Consider the following 21981-nt stretch of genomic DNA (forward strand, 5'->3'; position numbering starts at 1 on the left):
AAACTTCCCTTCACTGAAATGTACCACTAAAGGCCCAGATGAAGCAGTACACTTTGGGATAGACCACTGGGGAAGGGAGCCTTGTATTTTAAAATAAACCATTCTGCGTCATGTGCAATGGGCTTCCCACCAAGCAGGAACCTTAACACATCCAGTCAGGATGAGGCCTCTGAAGACTCTCAGGTCACTGTCATTCCATGTATGGCCCCAGCTACTTGGCTCTACAGATCCAACCCTAGTGCATCCAAGAAAAAAGGCGAAGAGTTAAGTGAATGGTTCTGGGGTGGAGCAGCAGGGCAGAAATTAAGGATGACACTAAAGTCTGTTTGGTTTAGATATGATTGCCATTCAGGACCTTCCAGGTTAGAGAGCATGCACGGTCTGGGTGTCAGGGGTGCTGTCTTAGTTTGGAAGCTTACAGCCCCAAAGGTGGGGCTTCAAATAGTGGAGATGGAGGTGGATGTGGAGAGTTCAGGATCCTACCCTGGAACCTCAGTCAACTCACCAGTCCAAAAGGCAGAAGGTATTACCAGGTCAGTAAGATCACTGGCTCGTTAAAAAAATGCCTGATGGATCCCATTATATTGATCGGAAAGCCCACTATCAGTTTACAGACACACCAAGAAAACCATTCACAGTCAGAAATCTGTGAATGCAGTTCAAAGAGGATTGGGTTCCTCCAGAACCAGTCCTGATTCCTCCAGGGAGATGGCAACCTGATCCATAAAAAGAAGTAAATGCTTAAATGATGTCTTTTTAGGCATTAGGCAGCAGAGATGTTGAGAGCATCTTGGTAATTAGGGCTTAGGTGGATTCTTAAGGGAACGAATATATCACCAGGCATCAATTAAGCCCTGACTTTGTTCAAACATCTTCCAGAAATGCGGCAGGTATGAGACTGAGTCCTCAGGGAGTGGAGATCCACCAGGGGATCGGAGATGAGCCAGTGTGTGTGTCTCCCAAGAAGATGAGGCCCACCAGGAAGGCCACATCAGCCTCACACCCAAAACAGCACTGCCTCCCAGCTGTGACTGCCCATGAACAAACAGCCCTACCCCAGGGTTGCTCTCCTGGTGTATGTGTGGAAAGATATCTGTACTATGTCAAATTACACCAAGCTATGTGTAAGTACAGAGACCCTCCCACCCCATTCCCTTTATACCTGATTTATGAATTGGAAGGGGACAAGCATACTCAGAGGAAAACAGAAAGGACTGGGAATGAGGGGCTGATGAGGGGGCGGGGTCAGAGGGACAGTAGCACCCCTCCATATCGGTGTATGGTCGGTGCCATATAGCCCTGGCACTCTGCGGCAAACACTTTCACCATGTGCCCCTTTCATCTTGGGTCATTCATGCTCAAAGGATCTGCAGAGGGCCATCTGTTCAGGGTCGAGGAGGGCAGAGAAAATCAGGGGGCTCCTGGATTCACATGCTCAAGAGTCAGAAAGACACCATTCAGGGTGAACAGGATGCTGGGCAGGAGGTCCATTGTTGAGCTGGAGGCGGGTTCCTAGAAGCATCAGATCTGCTGTAACCACCAGAAGACCATCGTGGTTGACAGGGACACACTCAGCCTCTCCTTACCCAAAGAGTGATACTGTGGCATAAGGGCATCTCAGGCCTGAGGGCAGTGAGGGTTCATCTCCAGGATGGCACAAGACTTCTTACCTAGAACATATTCTCACTATGATAGGCACAGGACTACAGGGTGCATCAGGCCCAGGTATATGTGAATCATTCCCCAGAAGCAGCCTCTGGGGGCAGAACCTGGGTCTTCATCCCCTGGAAAAGGATACTCAGGTGCTTTGACCAGGGTCCAGATGTAGGGGTTCATTCTCATTCTGCCCTATTTCCATCTCTCTCTCTCTCAGTAGTAGGGATAGAATTCAGGGGCAATCAACCACTAATAAAGAGCCCCAGTCAAGTTTTGTATTCTATTTACAGACAGGATTGAACTGAGTTGCTTAGTGCCTTGCTAAATTGCTGGAGCTGGCTATGGACTCACAAGCCTCCTGTCTCTACCTCGGAAGATTACAGGCATGCACCACCATGCCTGGCCCTCCTTTCTCTTTCATCCCACCCCCGTGTCTCACTCAGGAGACTGGGAGAAACATGGCTGTGGCCCTATCTAGCATGGATCCTGGAAGGAGTGACATTGTGGGTGTCACTGAGGCCATCCATCACATCACTGAGTTATTTCAAGGTCTGTGTCCAAAATGAGAGGTCCCTGGCCCATTACAGGTTGTCAGTTGTCTGACTAGTTTCAGGATGTCCACCCAGGATGTGAGGTCTGTTGAGCCCTGAGGGGCTTGTGTCCAGAGTGAAGGATCTCAGGGTTCTTTATGAATGTGTGTGCTGGTGTGTGAGGTATGTGATCTGTTTTAGGTGCTGTGTCTACCATATACATTCTCTGCAGTTTTTGTTCTGCATGTCCAGAATTAGGGTTTGAGCTCTGCAGAGTAGCGATGTGCAAAATGTGATGCAACCCGACATTCCTCACCCTATGCTCATGAGATCACAGATGTTATCCAAAACAAGGGTGTCTGATCTTTTTTGATTCCGGATCCTGAATGTGACCTCTGTGACCCAATCATAAGTCTGTATCCCAGGGACTGAGGTTGCTGCAATTTTGAGGGGTTGACCATTTCCTGGTTTGCGAACTTTGGGCTTTGTGCACCAGGCTCTGACTTCTCTGAGATGTCGGTTACACATACCTTCATGCATGAGGTCTCTGTGTTTTCAGTACCAGCCCTCTCAGATGTGCATGTGCCTGCATACCAGGGTAGGGATCCAAGCTTTTGTGGATTTGTATGTCCAGGGTGGGAGGTCTGGGAGCTATTTGGGTTTTTAAGTCGTGAGTTATGAAGTTGTTGGCATGCAGTTGAGTCTACACTTCAGAACTTGACATCTCAGGGCTCTTCTGAGTCCCTGGCCTCATTCATTGAGCTGAGCAATCTAGGTTCAGTCAAGTGTGAGGTATTGCGTGTCCAAAGATTTGAGGTCTGTGAGTTGTGCTTTCCTGGATTGCGTTCTGGGTTCTGCGTGGCACTGGGATACTTGGGGTTTGGTGACTTATAGGGTGAGGTCCCTGAAGTAGCTGGAAGTTCATGTCCAAGGTGTGATGGTTCTGAGCTGAGGGAAGATCTGTGTCACAGAGACAGGCATGGTCTGCCTTTTGTTCAGTATTCCAGGGTCTCAAACACCTGAGCTATGAGTAGGTTCCACTCTGGGAAGAGAGACATTGTCACATTCCCAAGTTCAGACAGGAGGGTTTTGACCTCCTCCTGATGTTTCATTTTCACAACTGTCCAGAAACAGTGAGAGGTTATCCTGAGACTCCGTTCACTTCAGCTTCCCAAAGCCCACATTCCTTATCTAAATGTTCAGTTTAGTCAGCTTCCTTCAGACCCTGCCCTGGGTTGAGAATCCTGCTGCTCTTTAGAAAGACAAGGCACCTCCCTCAGCCACAGCTGAGGAAATCTCAGTGACAAGGGAAAACGGGCCCCCCACCCAAGTACGAACAGGACATACCCATCTTGTCCTGGGATATTATGGTCTGCTTCCTTCTAGGCCTCACGACACCCAGAAAGTAACCAAGGCAGAGGCACTGCTGCAGCTCATCACCCACACAATTAAGGGCCTGGATCCCAGGACACTGCTGGGTAAGAGAAGACACTAGCTCTTGGGAGCACCTTTGAACCTCTATGGGACTTTTACCTGAGAAGCACTGACGGCACTGTATCCAGACCCCTTCGGACCCTTCCTCCCATTGGACACATCTGAAATCAGAAGTTGGGGCTGGGGAAAAGAAAGGGATGCCGTGAAAGGCCATCTCTGGCCAGGGAAAGAGGATGGGCCCTACTGTCCAGCAGGAAATGCAGGATGAAAGTGCACAGATCATTTACCAGAAACGTGGGTTGGGCCGATGATAGTGAACTATCTCATAAGATCACCTCCATCTCCAAGATACCCATGGTTTCATGGTATTAACTTCTCACTAACCACACGTTATACACTGCTACATGAGAGAGAGGTTCAGAGACAGAACTCTTGGTTCCTTCTCTGGTAACTTGGAACGTGGTGACATGACAGGTTCCTGATAACGACCCATGCCATTTCCACGTTGCGCACAATGGGATAACAAGCCAAGTGGAGAATGGGATGTTCTCTTCAACTGCCAGGATTAGTGTTTCAAGCCAATTGTACCAGAGCAGGAAGCTTTAGCCATTTTCCAAAACACCCTCTGTTGGAGGACAAGCAACCCCTTGCTTCTACCGCATGTGTTCCCAAACCTGCAGAGTATCGAGGACAGTGCCTTCAGGATCATAGACAAGAGCACCCTGTCTATCACATGCTGGGGAAACTTCCTTCTTAATGACAAGTGAGCTTTGTGGGACTCACCTTGCACCTTGGCCTCAGAGCACTATTCGCTGTGGAGCCCAGCTGCCAGTCTCTGGAGGGGTGAAGTCTGGGGAAGCCTTCTCACCTGTAGGGTCAGGGGAAAGGGAGTCACACCCCATGACGTTTCTAGCTTCTCTTATTCTCCAATTCCATAAGGCCAATGGGAACTTCATGGATGTGTGTTGAGCCTCCCCTCTGTAACAGGCATGGGAATCGTCTCACTATTATTTAACAGTGAGATCCTTTGGGGGCAAGTCATCTGAGCACTGGGGGAGGTAGAAATCTTCTGCTTACTCTTGAAACACACACAAAAAAAGGTTGAAAATGAGAAAAAGGGACGAGGGAAACAAGTTCACACACAGAGTTCAAAGCATCTCATAGTCACCCAACCACATTAATCACACTGCTCTCCTGAGTGTTTCCTAAGGTGACGTGGTTTGTTTTCAACTTACCACTTCCAGGAATGACTTGAGGCTCCAAACTAGGGCCAAAATGCTGACTAAATTAAAATTTCTGGAAAGTCAGTGTGTGGGGTTTGAAACGAAACCGGGCAGCCTTGAGACTCAGATGACAGAACTGTTCGGCAATAATTGTGCCTCAGACTGATGCAGCTGCTGCCACACAGCGACCTGGCCTGAGCACACTGAGGCCACTACCAGATGGGGGAAACTAGGACCCAACAGGGTCTCAGTCCAGTGGGAAAGGACACACGACCCTTCCAGCGACAAACCTGTGGATGGTCTTCTCTGAGCCAGGGCAGCTTGCAGAGCTAGGGTTCATCTGGGAACAGAATTAACAGAAATCCCTGCCCAGGGACCTGGGGATGTGATTCAGAGGTAGAGTTCCTGCTTCACATTTGTCTCCAATGATAGGGACATCTACATCAGCCGCAGCAAAGAGAATGGGACTGTGGCCCTGAATGGGCACGTCTAGGAGGGCAATAACATACTCTTCGTAAGTGTTGAAGGCCTAAAGAACCTACTCTAGACCTGTTTCATAATGCAGCCTATGCTCCGTCACTGTAAGTGCAGCACAGGTTATAGTGCAGAATGGACTGAAGAGATGTCGAGGTGAATGGGAGCCGTAGCTATGGTGCTCCTGCCAGTGTCTGCCTTCACCATGGTCATGGCCTAGGCTGTCACGAGACACTGGTAACACCTTTGGAAGGCTTGCTGTCTTCTAGTGCTCCCAGTGAACTTCACATTTCTCTTACCCTCCTTCCCTGCTGTTGTCCCATAATCCTTCTCTCTCTCTCTCTCTCTGCACAGCTAACACATGACTTAAAGGGCCTGATTCCCACCCAGAAGCTTGCTGTTCAAAATCTCCAAGTCGTCATATTCTAATCAAAGTGTAAAGGTATAACTGGGAGGAACGCTGAAGAAAACAAATGAGGAGTTTTGTGTTTTACTAAGACTGTCAACAGAAACTCACCTACTACCCAAGCCTGAAAACACCCATCACCATGGGTGACAGCATTTTTCTTAGCTGGCATGCCATGAAGGCCAGCTGCAGGACATGAGATAAAGATATACATGGTACACACACATATGCATATGTGACAGCATGATACCAATGCCTTAGGGAAACTGAAGAGGTGAGAAAGCTACTACCTGGTTTCTAAGATTATGATTTAAAAGATGATTTTAGCTGAAGAATTTAAAGAGCTATTTGCAAAGAACATATTGCGCCATAGTGGAAATGCCCACTCAGTGTCATCTAAAAAATTAACAACTGAAGGAACTAACTGAAAATCACAGAAGAATGGTATTTCTTTTCACAATAGCCAAGGTGAAGGAGAGGTAAAATTTGCTACAAGATAGCAAAATCTGCTCCCATCAGTAAGTACTAAAAACCTTGTGATATTAAGGTAAGACTCATCAATCTCTAGCTACCCTAGTGGCTTCTTTGGTACCTTTCAGTGCTGCTAAAGGTCAGCTGGGTTGACTCGGATCAGGGTTATGGCAAAGGGACCAAACCGACCCTTCAAAACCATTCTGGAAGGACAAAAGATAGTGCCTCCAAGGTGGCACCTGAACCCTCTCAGGTTACCTACTGGTCCTTTAGGTTTCTATTAACAGGCAAACCCCGAGAAAAGGAACTGCCTTCTGGACAGGATGAGCATGAAATCAGCTCTGTTTCTGATTTACGAAAGACGAGAAGGCCTGGACTGTTTTTTTTTTTTTTTTTTTTTTTTTTTTTGGGAAAGTCTCCAAACACAGAGCATGGCCTTTAATAAGTTAACAAATGATTTTTCAGAGACAGGGTAGGGAGAGGAAGAAATGCTATTGAATCAGAAATATTGAAATGGACAAGTAAGCTGCAGGTGCGAGTATCAAACAGAGTAACTAGAGTCCCCATGGAGAAGGAGACATTTTGACACAGATGAGAAGAGGAAGAAGATTCAGTCAAGCAGACACCAGGGGTCAGGGTTTTCCACACAGAGAGAACAGCTGGGAAGTGTGTCTGAGGCAGAGCTTGCCGAAACAGTGCAGACACACTGCAAGGACACCAGAGCAGCCTGGAGTGAGGAAGAGCTGAGCAGAAGGCTGAAAGTGTGAGGGTCAGAGGGCCAGGCTGCTGTGGGACGAAGAAGCTTCAGCTCTATCAGCCGGACAGTAAAGGACAACAGAGGGTCACAGATGCCCAGGCAAGGCAAGGTGTGGGGAAAGGAGAGAGGTGGGGCAAGAGAAATCAGCAAATAGGAGGGTTTGGGCAAAAAGCTAGGACCACAACCAGGTAAGGCTGAGAGAGCCCATGGGGACCTCACTGGCATCTTCATACTGTCCACAGCCTTGTCTCAAGGGACATCTCTGCTCTAGCCACAGTACCACATACTCAAATACCAGGCCCAAATTCACTCAGTAGTCCTCCTGCTGAACAGGGGTCTACTATGTGCACCGGACACTTGAGAAACTCTGGTGACGGACCAGAGCAATACTACTGGGAGGCTAGACTGGAGCCTGATGGACCAAGAGACTGCCCAACATATACTCACAATATTTGGAACCTCTTTCCTCAGAGTTCCAGAATTAGACATGGGATGAAACCACGATCTTCCTTTCCACCCTGGCGGAAGACAATCCAAGCACAGGGGAACCCTTTGTTCATTGTCGTTTCTGCTACAGAAATAACTGTAACTATAACAGCTATCCGTTTCTGTCCAAGTAACTTTGCTCAAAGTTCTTCAATCACTAAATAAGCAAGTTCTAACCACTTGCTGGGCAAGGAGATGGGAAGGAGCATGCAGGGATGACATAGGCAGTACCTTTGCAGGCTGAGGACCTCCCCCCGCACTCTGGTGTGGTGGGAGAAGAACTATGCCAGAGTTTAAGCCACAGCACCCCACGAACATACAGAAGGGCAACTCACACTCACCTACAGGGTGTCTGGGAGGGTTTGCTCGGGCCACACTCACCAGAGAGGGGTCGGCGTCGCAGATAGGTGCTCTGATTATCCACATCATAGAATGGAGAGAGCTGAAGAACAGAGCTAGACTTCCATCCTCAGTCTGGTGGGCCCCACATCACTATGCTTCGGTGTCTGGTCGACTCCAGGGCTGTGTTGAAGCCATTACAAACATTTCTTCTGGCACTGCTTGCCTCTGAATTCCTATTATCTGTCAGGGAATGAGATTAAACAGAGTGAGACATAATTTGAGGGTGGAACTGAAGATTTCCTGCTGGAAGAGAAAGCCCTGTGCCACTGTAAGCTGAAGCCAACCTTTCCCACCAAGGAGACTCCAGGGCTCTCGGGTCACAGCAGCTCCTGGGAAGGCAGACACTGAGTGTCCTAGAACCCTCAGGGTGGCTTCACCTGATGGGGGCCCATGTTTCTCAGATGCACGTGGTGTTGGAACAACAAGGACCATCCAACACAGCACGGTATCTGCATCTCGGCAGGCAGCTCTGAAACCCAAACAGATGGTTTTGCTGTACCTGGAAAGAGGCCTGGCTATAAAATTGGACAGAACTGGGATGTGAATCCCAGACCCAGGCTCTTCTGCATCAGCAATCCAACTTCTTACTGTTCGTCTCCCTTTGCTATGCAGAACCAGATGCTAGGGCCCCTGGGATTCTAGCTTACACTCCAGGCAGGATGAGGTTGAGAATGGTGGTGGTGGGACTGGTGCCATTTCCACCTTTTCTTATTTATTGTTCCCGTGTCCACAGCACATACTTCATTTCACGCTTAGGTGTGCTGAGTTAAAAGGAATTACACTGGGCTTCAGTGAACAAAATTCATGCGCACAGTTTACTATGTTGCAGATAGAACCAGCTGTGGACCTGACTTCTCTAGTGGATGGTGTAAAACTGACACAGAATCCCATGTGGGAAGCGGATGGCATCCTTAGTAAAAGATAAATGACGAGTTGCATGCAAGCACTGCAAAGTCCCTTGGAGGGTCCCCGAGTCAAGACTAATGACCTTGGCCTCTCTGCTGACCCACGCCCTGGCAAAGGGAGGACAGCTCGGCTAGTACACTTTCTTTTTAGTTATACAAGACAGCAGACTCCATTTTGAGATATTTAAACAAGCATGGTATATATCTTATTCTAATTAAAATCACAGTCTTGTGGATGGACACCATGTTGAGATTCACTGTGGTGTATTCACATATATACACATAGGAAAGTTATGTCAGACTCATTCCTCTGTCTCAGAATGCTTTGTCACTGCAGAAAGCTCAGACTGTATCTAAGACGGAACCTGCCGTGGACCATCATTACTCCAAAACAGTCGTTATCAAGGGCAGATCAAATCTTGTTTACTTAATTTCCTTGGTCAAGGAGGCTATAAAGTGACAGATTCGTTCCTTGTTTCTGCTACTTAACTCTCCACTGCAAGGGAGACTCCCAGCCTGCATCCCATCATGGTACAAAAACTATAGCTGCAACTGCAAATTCCAAAGTCAAATGCAACACTGGGTCCATATGAATGAAGGGGAGATCTTTGTGAATGTATGCTATTCTCTTCCTTGAAATCTTTTACACATATGCCTTTATTACTATTTACATAGGTGTCACTATTCTTTAAGCTTATTTTTATCTTATATAATTAAGGCATACGACATGATGTTTTGCACTACATACACAGTGAAGTGATTACTGAGGTCTATCAAATTAAACTGTGGCCTTCCACACTTACCATTGTGTATCGTATTTCTCAGTAAAACTTGCCCCGGAAGCCCAGCTCTCAGACCTATTCCAATTAGTCAGTCGATCTGGGAAATCTATAAGGAATCTTCATCATGTGCCAAGTCAGTAAGCTTTTCCAGCCATCTACTCCCTAGGTAAAACAGAAAGTGCAGCTAGGCGTGATGGCAAACACCTGTAATCCCAGCGGCTGGGGAGGCTGAGGCAGGAGGATCATGAGTTAAAAGCCAGCCTCAGCAACTCAACCAGGCCTTAAGCAACTCAGTGATGCCCTGTCTCTAAATAAAATGTAAAACAAAACAAAACAAAACACCAAAACCAAAGGGTGGTATGTTGGAGAAAAAGGTGTGCAGAGGGTGGGCGTGGACAGTTTCAGTTTGGGACATGCTGATCATTAACTGTTGTGGGAGTCAACCACAACAGTGACTCTGGGGAGCTGACCTAACCTCTCAGTGCCTAGCATGCCATTTCTGTGATTGGAGAATAATAAATAAGAATTAGAAAACATGACTTAATTAGTTTCATCTGTTTAGTGTAGGGGAATGTTCTCTTTTTATCCAGAAGCATGGTGGTGGTTATGGTCAGGTACTCACCATGCAAAAATGGGAATCTCTCTACTTACCCACATATAGGCTTCGGGTGTGCTCACCACAGAACATGTTTTGCAAATGCTGAAAGATTGGCAGGAAGGAAGGGGGGGAGGAGGAAAAGTAAGTAAATTGAATATAATCCGAGCTGACCACCTCCTGCGTGGAGCATAATTGTCTGTCTCCTATGGAAGACTTAACCTCTCCTCCTCTCATCCTTCAAGCTCCTGATAATAGGCCCTCTCTCTCTCCAGCCGGTAGGGCACGGGCTTTGGGATCCACTTTCCCTACCACTCTTTTCTCTTGGAGGTCACGTCCACTGCCCCAGAGTTCACCGAGTGCAAAAATGTGACTGGTGGGTGGTTAGTTGGCTCAAGAGGTCTACAGTTTAGGAGGGAGGACTGATTCAGATATCTGGATCTGGAATGGGGTAATGAAGCCACAGACACTTGGATTTGCATCAGTGATACCCCAGTTATTCCCTGTGTAACTCTGGGCTGGTTATGAAACCTCTCTGTGGCCGTTACCTCACTTTATAAACATTTTTGTTTGGCGCTGGGGATCCAACCTAGGGTCGCCAACCTGCTGGGCAAAACCTCTGCCACCTGAGCTCCAGCCCTCATTTGGGGCTGGGGACAAAGTTCAGTGGCAGAGGGCATTCCTAGGTGGCGCAAGTCCCTGGGTTCCATATCCAGCACTGGAACACAAAAAGTCACCTCATCTATAAAACGAGGATGATGATCCCGATCTGGGACAATTACTGATTTCTGCCTTCACCTACACCACGAGTATGCGACCATCTGGAAAGTATAAAATGCTGTTCATGGGTTAGTAACTTCCAGGGCAAAATGATCATCTCTTTCCATACATATGGATCTGCTTGGAAAGGCATGAAAGATGCCCTGCTTAGTTTGACCTTGTTGACAATGTTGAACATCTCCTGACTCCTGATGCAAGTCATGGCGAAGAAATTCCAGCATGATTTCCTGCTCTGGGAAACGCTGACCACAAAGGACCACCCTTCCCCATGCGACTAAAGTTATGTGGCCTGCACTCTGTCCACCCGGCCACCAGTCCCACACAACTCGGATATGACAGGCCCTCCTGACTCCTGGTCCACTGTCTGTCTCAAGGATGATGCGCTTAGTTTCTTCTCCTCGACTAGCTGGGCAGCGATAATCACTCCCCATCCAGTTTACAGAGAGCACCTCTGATCATATCAATAACCTCCGTCCCCGTAAATCTCCCCCAGTATACCCTGTCTATTCCTCGCGAAAAAGCAAAGGCAAGAGCCACCCCGCCGCGACACTAGTATCCACATCCAAGGCCCTCTGCCTACTGCAGCAGCCCCAATGGATTCCATGTCTTTGCGTGTGTGCGTGCGCACGCGCGTTCCTCCTCGGTGGGCTCCTTCCGCCCTTGCAAAAGCAGCTAGTGAAAAAAACCCAAATCACAGAGCGGGTATCCGGTCTCGCGCGCTCCAGACCAGAACGAGCCAGCCCGTCCCCGAGCAGGTGGCCTCCCGTGGCCCCCTCGCCGGTTCCCACGAGCCCCGCCTGTGACGTCACCTCCGCTGCCCGGAATCTCTTCCCACGGCCTCGGCGAGCATCGCCGCGTCCCGGACCCGCGCTCTCGAGGTCGCGAGGGCCCGCGGCGGTGCGCTGCCCGGACGGCGGGCGGCCTCGACGCCGCCGCTCCGCGGGGCCGAGAGGGAACGCGCGGGCCGCGACCCCCTAGCCTGCCGCTCCGCGGAGCAACCCGGGCCGTCCCCTTCCCGACTCGCACTGCAGCTGCCACAGCGAACCCAGGTCCCCGGTCTCCTCCTCCCAGGCGTCCCTGCCCTCTGACGCACGCCAGGCCCACAGACCCCGCCTTCCCTGGCGCGGCCTCTCTAGCCTCCGGAGGGCGGCTCCTCTCGGTGATCTTAACCCTTTCCTTCCAAGCGCCGCGGTGCGTTACCAGGGCTGAGGAGAGCCGGCGGCGCGCCGGCGAGCAGACGCCCGGACCCGCTCCGGAGAAAGACCGCGCGTGAGACAGCCCGAGTGACACCGAGACCTAAGGAGCCCGAGCGACAGAGATAGAGAGAAGCGGGTGGGAGAGAGGCTCGGAGAGACGGAGAGCGTGGGAGCCACAGAGAGACAGGGAGAGACTGAGAGAGACTGGGAGGCGAGGGGGCTGGGAGAGAGACAGACGCAGAGGGAGCCAGAGACCCCGAGAGACGGAGAGAGAGGGAGGCCGAGGGGGAGAGACAGAGTCTCCCTGGCACCGGCTGGGTGAGAGAAGGAGAAGAGAAGGGGGTGGGGGAGAGACTCGGAGAGAACCTCCTGGACCAGGCCAGGTGCGCCTGTGGGTCCTGGGACCGGAGTCCTCCTTTGGCCAGCCGTGAAGGGCGCTTTCCGAGGGGACCGTTGTTTTTCTCAGACGCCCCATCTCGTCCTTATCAGAATGGCGGGTGGACAGTCTGCGTGTGGCGTATTTCTCTTTCTCTAGCTGGGGCCCGGCGTTTTGAAGCCGAGAGATAGGACTGAAACTTCCTGTGGGCATCCTTAACAGCTGGGTGCGATCGGGCTCGAATCCGTGTTCAACAGGTTCAGAAATAACCTGTTTCCTCGGTATCGCCTCCCACTCCGCCTCATCTCCCACCCCACCATAGGAGACAAAAATCTCTGAAGTGATTTCAAGGAAGGCGACATTTCCCAAATGGAAACGTCAGAGAAAGTCTTCCCAGGATGCGTGAGAGCCAGAGGGCTCAGGATGTGACTTAGAAGCAGGCAGGCTCTTAGTAGGCTCTGTGATTCCTGCATTCGCATGCAAGTGTTTGGACCTTTTCCATCAAATCACTATGCGAGCTGCAGTGTGTGATGTTCAGAGAGGGAGGGCATCTTTGGTCGTCCCGTTGGCTGCAATGCAGCCGATCCTGGGCAGTTGACCTGGGTGGGATCAGCAATTTGGTGTCATGATAGGCTGACAGATTTCCACTGGCACTTCCCTTGCGGTTTCCCTAGATTCACACGGTCCTATGGGGTGTGTTGCATTTGTGTGTTGACCTGCGTGTGTCAGGGTAGTGTTAGTTTTGTCCAAGAAGGGCCAGTGAGTGGCCTTGCTTGGCTGAGCCTCTTGGGGTACCCGCAACAGGGAGAAAGGCCAGAGAGGAAGCAGTTCTCTGTTTTCAGGAGCAGAATCCCAACAGCTCCCTGTCAAAGTGTCTCTTAGCCTGGACCATCACTGGCATTTGAGAAAATGCTCTGGGAATGATTTTCGTAGGGAGGCGCTGGTCATGCTCTTTGCAGTCAGATGTCCATTACATTGGAAATCAGACTTGGGATTGTGTGACTAGCTGAGTTAAAACTAAGCCCCAGATCCATTTTGTTGACCCGGCGTGTGGGTGGCAGATAAACTAAAGATAAATGTTCGATTCTGGTGCGTTGCAAGGAAAATTTATGTTCTTAGAGTAATGATCCCGTGCTAACACCCCATCTGTATTTGATATTTATCAGATTATGAGAATTTAAAGGTAAGGAGAGCCACGGGTAAGTATAAGATGGCGGATGGAAACTGAAACAGGGGACAGTAGTGAGAGGAGAGATTGGTGTGATGAAAGGTACAGAGATGTTTGTATTTTAACAGACCTAGCGGAGAAATGGCCAGCATCACAACCTAGCTCCGTGACCTTGAGTGAGTGGCTGAACATTTCTGATCCTCACGTACCTCATCTGCAAGTAAGGGCGATAATACAGATTGAGCCTCCGTCATCTGACACTCCACAATCCGAACTGTTCCAAAACCCCAAAATTTCTGAGAGTGGCTGGGGGTGGGGTAGCTCAGTGATAGAGGGTGTACTTAGCATGCCTGAAGCCCTGGGTTCACTCCCCAGTGGGTATCCACACATACACACAGGCGCCTTAATTAAAGATATCATATGAAACTATCTTTAGGGTATGTGTGTACAAGGTGTGTATGACTCCTAAATGAATTCAGTGGGTCCCCCTCCCAGAGAATCTCATTAGGTATATGAAAATTTTGCAAAACCCGAAACACTCTGAAATACTTCTGTCCCTGAGTATGTCAGGTAAGGGATAGGTAACCTGCGTTTTCCCTAGGGCACCACGCCCATGGAGAAGCCCTTCCTGACCTCCTGGGCCTCGGGGCCTTCTCTGAGTTTTCAGCTCCCCCAGCTCAGGTCCTCTTCCTCATCTTCAGTTTGGCTCCCTGCCCCCAAAGACTGGGAGCCTGCTGAGAACTCTTATCCTGCAAGGAGGATAGAGTGTGCAGGAGTGGATGCAGAAAGTATATCAACTTCATTTTCCGTCCATGCAGAGAGTGTTTGTGTCTTTTATCCCCACACAGTAGAGAGTCCAGAGCCATGTACTATGAGCACAGTAGCCATGTATTCCCCTTCGTTGGGAATAGGAACTGTCAGACCAGCTGTTACTCGGGTGGGGAAAAAAAAAAAAAATATATATATATATATATATATATATATATATATATATATATATATATAGAGAGAGAGAGAGAGAGAGAGAGAGAGAGAGAGAGAGAGAATGAGCCGGCGTGGCAGGTCCTGTGCTTGAATTTCTGCTTATTCGGAGGAGATGGGGTGAGAAGCATTGTGTCTTCTATCTCTACTCTCTTCTTAGGTGTCTAGTAACAATGTAGCACCTAGGTTTTTTTTTTTTTTCCTTCTGCTTTATATTATACCTTAGAATGTTCCTTACTGGGGCTGAGCTCTGTTCTCGGGGTATGGCTGCTTTGGATACCTCACTGAGGGGACCGCTGAACAGAGTGTGCCATCAGTAAAGAAGTGTTAGGTGAATACACCTCACCATTCAGGTTTTGTTGTCTTGTAGGTGAGAGGCATAGATCTCACTCGCGATGGCATCAGCAGCATTGACGATGTGAACCTAGTGATCAGTGACCCCGGTGACCAGGTGAGCTCTTCACTTTGCAAGAGGAGACTTTTCCCTTGTCTTCCTCCTGCTGCTTCAGCCTCTCCTCCTCTTCACCCTTTCCCTGCCCCCACCCCTTTGAACTCCCACTGTGGTTCCCTGTCTGTGTCTTCTGGGCCCACCTACAGGAAGATCCCAAATGCCATGCCGGGACCACGTTTCATTGGTCTTCATTTTCTTCTTTCATGCTGGAAAGCGGGCATCACTGAGTGTTGGCTAATGTCCATGTTCTTTTGCAGCAGAGCCGCTGACAAGACTATCCCTCTCTTCCTGATAGAGGAGAATACAGCTAATCCGTGCAGGTGACAAAGATACAGAACAGCAGCGTGGCACTGCATTGTCTGGAACTCAGACTCCTTTTTCCCTGGCGTTGTATAAGGTGGGCATACGCTTTTCAGCAGACAGTGACCTTGCACGGATCTCAGCCATTTTTGGTAGAGTCTTGCCATTTCTGGAAAACCATCGTAGTATTATGTAGTTGATAGTAGTATGTGAACTCAGTTCTTCCGAACTGAAATGGACTCATTTTATAAGGATATGTCATCACATTAGGCAGAGTTGGAAAAAGTATCGTGTGTCCTTGTCTCAATCGTCAAAATCAGCACAGCTCTCTTCCCAGTGCTCATCACCCCCACACTGTATGCATTTACTTGTTCGGCTATTTACCTTCTGCTCACCCGGGCTAGAATGCAAGCTGATGAAGGCATGAGGTTTGAGCAGGCTTTGTTGAGGACAGCATTCCAAGCACACCGAGAACAGAGCCTGCTACCAGTAAGGGAAGGTAAACATTGGCTGTGACAGTTGCCTGATCCCTGGACCAGCTCTGGACACGTGGGCCAGCCTCCAGGACTTTCCTGGCTGGCCTCTCCCCCGCAGGATTACTTTGTAACTCGGGCTTCCATGCGGGTTGATAATCCACAGAGGCAGTGCCCTGCCCCTAAGAGAAACACGCACCTGGAGTCAGACAGACATGGCATGGAATTTTGCCCCTGTCTTAGATGTGTGACCTTAGGGCTATTACCCAACTTTGTGGTGCAGGAATTTGCTTCCTTGCAACATGGGACAGTACAGATTGTACAGGGTTTTACTTACAGAGTGAGACATTTTGTGGAGGACGCCAAATTCTTCTTACTTCATTTGCAGGCTGTTCGTGAACGTCCACCGGAGTCGGGGCTCTGTGATGGGCAAATTCTGCCAAGTCGCTGGCCACTGTTGGCTTCTGGGCTAGTGAGTGAGACAGGCAGAACCATCTGATGCTAACTGAATGGGGCTGGGGCTGGGAGAGGGGAAATTCAGGGTGCTGTGCGAGCTCATCTAGGGCTTGGGGAAGAGGCCAGAGAAGGCCTCCTGGAGGAAGTTCTTTCTAAGCTGATTCCCCAAGGGTGGATAAGAGGTGAAAGTCCTCCAAGGCACCACTCCCCTCCAAAATCTCTCATCCAAGACTGCCATGGTCATCCATTCCACCGGCTCTCCACTGACTGAGGAATGGGGAACTAACCCAGAGGGAATGTCTGTGGGGGCTTCTGGTCTGTTCGCTTGCTACAGCAGAGATACAGAGAGTAGAAAGTGCCTTCCTGTCCTTGGACATTGGCATGTATCGATGTCAGTCCTAGAACTGATATGGCCGAAAAGGAGAGCTCCAGCAGATAATCCTGGGTGGCACTGGTGGGTCACAGATTATACCTGGCCTGGGCCCACCCTTCCTCTTCACTCTGTTTTGTGAGTTGGCAAATTACCTCTCTGCTTAGGTCTCATTCCTCTTCACTCATTGTCTAAAGCTGACTGCCTGATACAGTGACTGTTGTGGATTTTATTTGAGGGAGCAATATAGTTTCCGATGATTAAAACTGCCAGTGCCTCTGTGGGACACACTGGAGGAAGGCGGGGCCCAGGCCATGCTGGGAACCCTAGAGAAAAGAATATAAGTGTCACATTAGCATTCTCTGGCCAGCCCAGGAGCCTTTCTTTCTCCGCCCCATTCTTCTGGGCCTCACCAGAATGCTGGCCATTGCATGGTGGTTTCCCCATCTGGGAGCCATAAACACACCTCGCCTTCTATTGTGTGGATCCATCCAGTTCAGCTCCAGCTCTATCCTCAGTAGTTTGGGGCTGCTTCTGCTTTGGTGGATGCCCCAGGACAGTGCACAGAGGGTGTGACTTTTTATTGCTCCTGCGTGGCTTGGAAGTCCTCCATGAATTGGTCCCATCTGCTCTGTTCAAACCCATCTCCCCATTCTCCAGACTACTCCCCAGCTCTCTCTCACACTCCAGATTCCAATGTGGGCCCTGCCACCGACATCTTTCTCCCCCGTAGGCCTCTGATTCCCCATTTGTAAAATGAGACCAAACGAGATAATGGATGTGGAACTCCCAGCCCACGTTTCCTGGCACGTGGAAGACGCTAAGTCAACAGAGGCTGTTTTCTGTCAAACATCTTGTCATCCACCTGGCACTTGATAGTATGGCAGCTCGGTAAATGTTTCTTGGGTTGGACTTCAGGAAGATGTGGTATGTTGTGGGTACATGAATCAAGGTTCTCCGGAGAAACCAAACCAATAGGACGTCCGTGTGCCTCTGCATCTGTGCGTATCTATATCCATCTGCACATGGATAGATGGGTTTTAAGGAGTCGGCTCCCCGGGATCTTGAGTACTGGCAAGTCTGAAATCCAGAGGGAAGATGACACCACTGGACTTTCACATGACAGTTGCAGTCTTGAGGCTGAAATCTGCAGGCAGGCTAGCAAGCTGAGAACTCAGGCAGGGCGTCTGTGGTCTTCAGGCTGAGTTGCTTCTGCCTTGGGAAGCCTCAGTCTCTGCTCTTGCGGCCTTCAGCTCATTGGCTGAAGGCCACTCACGTGATGGGGGCAGTGGACTTTAATTAAAGTCTAGTGACTGTGCAAGTTCATCACCCCCACAAATACCTTCACAACAACACCTAGATGAATGTTTGAGCAACTGGGCACCGTAGCCTAGCCAAACTGACAAGTAAGATTCACCAGAGCCGTGGGCAAAGAGGTTGCTGAGGGACATCACCTGCCGAACTGAGCTCAGAGCAGTAAACTTGGTGGGTTCATTCGTGTCCAGTGGTCCTTTCCTTCTCTTCAGAAGCTGGGTGTGAAGATGAAGTAAATCCAGAACCGTGGTGCTTGCAGCAGACATTTGATATGAGATCTTTATCCCTCTGGGACAAGGGACTGTGGAAAAAAGGAAAAGGAATAAGATAATGAAGGATGGGAAGTCATAGTGATTGACTCGGCTGCTCCCCTCCCCCAAAATAGGGGACTTCTCTAGGCCCCGGTGCCTTTGATGGCTCTGGAGAAGATCATGAGGACCTTCTTGTGTGTGGTTTGGAGATAGGACAGTGAAATAGTTCACGGGAACGGTGTGGGGAGAGAGGGAGAGCAAAGGGTGATTAAGACACAGGTCAGTTTATGAATTGATGTTTCCAAAGGCTTGGTTTTTCTTCACAAAACGGTGTTCGTGAGAATGATTTTCTTTCTGCGAGAATCGCCTTTCCATATGAGGAAATATGATCCTGAGGGAGTCCCTGTGACATGTGAAAAATCAGTTGGGGAGGTAATGGGGCTAAGATCAGTTTCCAGATGTTTCACACATAAGCATTTATGTGGGAGGGCGATGGCCCAGAGGATGTAACTGGACTAACTCCTGAGAAACAACAGCTTTCACTTACTGACGTGTTAAGGGAGACTCTCTCTGGGACCTTTGTCTGTGTTTGTAGGTCAGATGATTTGAAACATTTCTAATATTGTTCTGTGTTTCCTGCTCTGATGCTTGGTCAATACAAATTCCCAATTGCCAGTATGCTCTGAAGAAAACCGGTGGATTCTTGGTTTCCAAGTTGGCTAGAAGGACAGAGCCTGGGCTGCTGCCCTGAAGTTTCAGTCTGGCATTGCATGTGAAGCGTTTATAGACTCCTTCAGGACATGAGTATTGAGAAAATATAGAGAGATGCCCTTGTGGCAAAGTCTGCCATTTGGGTTTTTCAACTACCACCCAGTAAGACCAACAGTTTTGTTTTCTTTTGAGTACGGTTCTGCAGGCTTTATCACATGTGTAGCTGCTCGTAGCCACCACCACGATCAGGACCGTGTACTCGCCCTTTGCCCCCACAACACTCCTTGTTGCTGCCCCTTTGCAGACACACCTCCCCACCCCTACTCCCCGGTAAAAACAGATCTGTTCCCCTGACCTGCAGTGGTGTGTTTTAGAGAGGGTCATGGATCTGAAACCAGGAAGCCTGTGGCCTTCCAAGATGGGCCTCCTTCTTTTAGCATAATGCAACATCTTGGTGAATCTCAGAGCAATACTCTATTCCTTTTGAATGCCGAGCAGCTTGTCATTGTGTGGACACCACAGTTTGTTTATCCTTTCATCTGAGGAAAGAGCTGCTGCAAACATTCGTGTGCTGGCTTTTGTGGGAACCCAGGTTTTTCTTGGTCCAGGGTAGAGGCAGGCATGGGATTCCTGGGTCCTCAGGGGAACACAGGTTTAGCTTAGGAGAAAGCATCACTCTAGATTCAGAGTGGTTGTAGTCTTTTGCCTTCTCGCCAGCAAAGTGTGAGGGTTCCATTTGTTCAGTCTGTCCTCCGGCCCTCAGTACTTCCAGTGCTTCTCATTTAACCGTCGTAGTACTGTGTAAGGGGATACTGTCATCACGGGTTTAATGTTCAGGTCCCTGATGGTTAATGATGTTGAACATTGTTTCACATGCTCACATGCAAGTCTTTGGGTTTTTTTGTTTTCTTAGCGGTGAGTTTTGCAAACGCTTTCTTTCTATGCTCTGGATATAAGACTTTGTCAGATCTGTGATCCTTATGCATAGCTCTGCTTTTCATCGTCTCGACACACTGTCTTTTTCCAAGCCAAAGCTGGTTGAAATTTTTATTCCTTCCTTTGTTTTAGAGACAGGGTCTCTGTGTATTGCCCGGGCTGGTCTGAAACTGATCCTCCCTCCCTCGGCCTCCCCAGTAGCTGGAACTACAGGTGTGTGCCATCATTTCCTGGCTTCAGTTTTACATTTTGATGGAGTCTGTTTAATCAGTTTTCTTTCTTTCGTGGATCGTGCGTGCTTTTGCTGTCGCGTTCAAGACTTACTCTTTCCTGTCCTCTGGCTCCGGAGATGTTCTCCTGTGTTGTCTACTGAGAGGCTCACCAGTGGACTTTTCACTTTTAGACGTCTAAACCATTTTCAGTTAGCCGTGTATAAAAAATGGTGGGGTCGAGGTTGGTATCCTGGCACACGGATATGCAACACTTTCAATGGAAAGATTCTCCCTTCTCTTGAATTCACCTTCGCATTTCTATCAGAACTCATATTTTCATGGGTGTGTTTACGGACTCTATATTTTCTTCCGTTAATCTACCTGGCTACTCCTTTCCAAGACGGCAGTCTTGAATACTGCAACTCTGGCAAGACCTTCCCCAAATTCATCATTGTTTTTGAAAATTTGGACGTTCCAGGTGAAGCGCAGAATCAGACTGTGTATGTACACAGAACTCCTGCCAGGATCTCGATGGGAATTGCATTAGTTCTACAGAACAACTTGGGGATAATTAACTATTTTACCACATGGACTCTTCCACGTCATGGACGCATTGTTTCTCTCCATCGAATTAGGTCCTCTTTGATTTCTTTCATTAGGATCTTAAGGTGTTTTGCAGGCACTTCCTGTAAATTTTTTGTTGTTGTCGTTGGTTTCGTACGTACCTATTCCCTTGTGTGTTGCTTTTCAGTTTCAGTTTGTGACGCTCACGGTGGTTTTCCATGTGTTGACCTCTTCTCTTTTATCATTGCTAAATGCACTTATTAGTTCTAGGGGTTTGAGCAGAGATACGTTGGGGTGTTCCACGTAGCATACACGGTCATGAGATCTATGCCAAGGGGCAATTTGATTTCTTCCTTTCTCATTTGTGTGCTGCTCCCTTTCCTGACATCATTGCCCTGTCTGGGACTTCCAGGGTGACATCAAACAGTCATGGTGAGAGTCACCACCCTGACCTTGTTCTCAGCCTTACAGAGAAAGCATTCCATTCTTGACCTTGCAGGTTTGGGGGCACATACCCTTTAGCAGGTTCAGGAAGTGGTCTTCCATTCCCTGTGTGTCAGAGGATTTCATATCATCAGTGGATTTTGTGTCTTGTCAAATGGCTTTCCTTCGTACCTTCATATATGCTGTCATTTTTCTTCTTTGCCTGACCTCAACCTCTGTGGGATTATGTTGATTGTCGGCAAGAGAAAGCACTACCTTTGCATTCCCGGTGTGAAACCCACTTGGTTGTGGTTTGTGATTATTTTCACATACTGTTGGTTTGGAGCTCTTGTGTATTTTGTTGAGGAATTTGGGGCTTTTGCTGATAAAGCACCAGTCTGAAGTTCTCCAGGTATCAGTACAATACTACCTTCATGGCATCGCTTGCAAGTGTTCCCTCTGCACTGATTTCTGGAAGAGATTGTGTACAATTGGTGTGATGTCTTCACTGAATGTTTGTTAGAATTGGCCAGGAAGACTCTCTGGGCCTGGAGATCGTTTTGTAAAAGTTTTCTTTCTTTCTTTCTTTCTTTCTTTCCTTCCTTCTTCCTTCCTTCCTCCCTCCCTCCCTCCCTCCCTCCCTCTCTCTCTCTCTCTTTCTTTCTTTCTTTCTACTACCAGTTCAGTTTCTGTAAACGATAGAGGACTGTCTACGCTACTTCATCCTGGGTGAATTTTGGTGGCTTACAATTTTCCAGCAACTGGTCCATTTCAACTAAGGTGTAGCATTTATTTTCATGGAGCTGACTGCAGTCTGACCACGTTGTTCTTTTTGTTCTCCGAGTCTATAGTGAAATCTCTTCTGCCATCCCTGCTATTTATACCTTCTTTCCTCCCT

The 21981-nt window shown here is 48.8% G+C and overlaps 1 protein-coding gene and 1 long non-coding RNA gene across 25 annotated transcripts in view; one reads left to right on the forward strand and one right to left on the reverse strand.

Moving 5' to 3' along the window:
• Positions 1–1402: 1402 nt before the first annotated feature.
• On the reverse strand, positions 1403–12915 carry LOC308640312. Of its 11 annotated transcripts, XR_014020232.1 has the most exons (8): positions 11711–11849; positions 10178–10226; positions 9548–9688; positions 7819–8019; positions 7399–7519; positions 4404–4488; positions 3720–3800; positions 1403–1530 (listed from the first exon to the last, which is right to left on the reverse strand). It is a non-coding gene; the product is annotated as an uncharacterized lncRNA (long non-coding RNA). The 11 variants fall into 11 exon arrangements; XR_014020234.1 differs by lacking the exon at positions 1403–1530 and having other exon boundaries at positions 3658–3800; positions 7399–7469; XR_014020235.1 differs by lacking the exon at positions 1403–1530 and having other exon boundaries at positions 3658–3800; positions 4404–4598; positions 7399–7469.
• The window catches only part of LOC308640308 (protein FAM156A/FAM156B-like), a 39463-nt gene continuing 29294 nt past the window's right edge, over positions 11813–21981 (forward strand). For 2 of the 14 annotated variants that reach the window (XM_081312257.1, XM_081312258.1), the window contains exons 1-5: positions 13727–13861; positions 14993–15073; positions 15331–15470; positions 16235–16318; positions 17406–17563. The gene's annotated coding sequence lies outside the window, so the exon portion shown is untranslated. Of the gene's footprint in view, positions 11951–12029; positions 12234–13726; positions 13862–14992; positions 15074–15330; positions 15471–16234; positions 16319–16366; positions 17564–21981 lie in introns of those variants that run through there. The other 12 variants (XM_081312259.1, XM_081312260.1, XR_014020215.1 and 9 more) reach the window with 10 other exon arrangements.

The sequence above is a fragment of the Spermophilus citellus genome, assembly GCF_964194105.1.
Source record: "Spermophilus citellus genome assembly, contig: SCAFFOLD_554, whole genome shotgun sequence".
NCBI lineage: Eukaryota > Metazoa > Chordata > Mammalia > Rodentia > Sciuridae > Spermophilus > Spermophilus citellus.